This window comes from Arachis duranensis, chromosome 6 (genome assembly GCF_000817695.3).
Source record: "Arachis duranensis cultivar V14167 chromosome 6, aradu.V14167.gnm2.J7QH, whole genome shotgun sequence".
Lineage (NCBI taxonomy): Eukaryota > Viridiplantae > Streptophyta > Magnoliopsida > Fabales > Fabaceae > Arachis > Arachis duranensis.
Genome location: NC_029777.3, coordinates 50,334,509 through 50,335,579, shown reverse-complemented (window position 1 = coordinate 50,335,579; position 1,071 = coordinate 50,334,509).

Sequence of the window (1,071 nt, the reverse complement as noted above, 5' to 3'; positions counted from 1 at the left end):
AAAACATTGGGTTGCCTCCCAACAAGCGCTTCTTTAATGTCAGTAGCTTGACAGTGGGCTCTCATGGAGCCTCAGAAATGCTCAGAACCGTGTTGGAACCTCTCAACACCAAACTTAGAGTTTGAATGTGGGGGTTCAACACCAAACTTAGAGTTTGGTTGTGGCCTCCCAACACCAAACTTAGAGTTTGACTGTGGGGGCTTTGTTTGGCTCTGTTTTGAGAGATGCTCTTCATGCTTCCTTTCCATGATGACAGAGGGATATCCTTGGGCCTTAAACACCAAGGACTCTTCATTCACTTGAATGATCAACTCTCCTCTATCAAGATCAATTACAGCTTTTGCTATGGCTAGGAAGGGTCTGCCAAGGATGATGGATTCATCCATGCACTTCCCAGTCTCTAGGACTATGAAATCAGTAGGGATGTAATGGTCTTCAACTTTAACCAGAACATCCTCCACAAGTCCATAGGCTTGTTTTCTTGAGTTGTCTGCCATCTCTAGTGAGATTTTTGTAGCTTGCACCTCAAAGATCCCTAACTTCTCCATTACAGAGAGGGGCATGAGGTTTACACTTGACCCTAAGTCACACAAGGCCTTCTTGAAGGTCATGGTGCCTATGGTACAAGGTATAGAAAACTTCCCAGGATCTTGCCTCTTTTGAGGCAGAAAACTTCCCAGGATCCTGCCTCTTTTGAGGTAGTTTCTGCCTAGACAAGTCATTCAGTTCTTTGGTGAGCAAAGGGGGTTCATCCTCCCAAGTCTCATTTCCAAATAACTTGTCATTTAGCTTCATGATTGCTCCAAGGTATTTAGCAACTTGCCCTTCAGTGACATACTCATCCTCTTCAGAGGAAGAATACTCATCAGAACTCATGAATGGCAGAAGTAAGTCCAATGGAATCTCTGTGGTCTCGTTTTGAGCCTCGGATTCCCATGGCTCCTCATTGGGGAACTCATTGGAGGCTAGTGGACGCCCAGTGAGGCCTTCCTCAGTGGCGTTCACTGCCTCTTCTTCCTCCCCTAATTCGGCCATGTTGATGGCTTTGCACTCTCCTTTTGGATTTTCTTC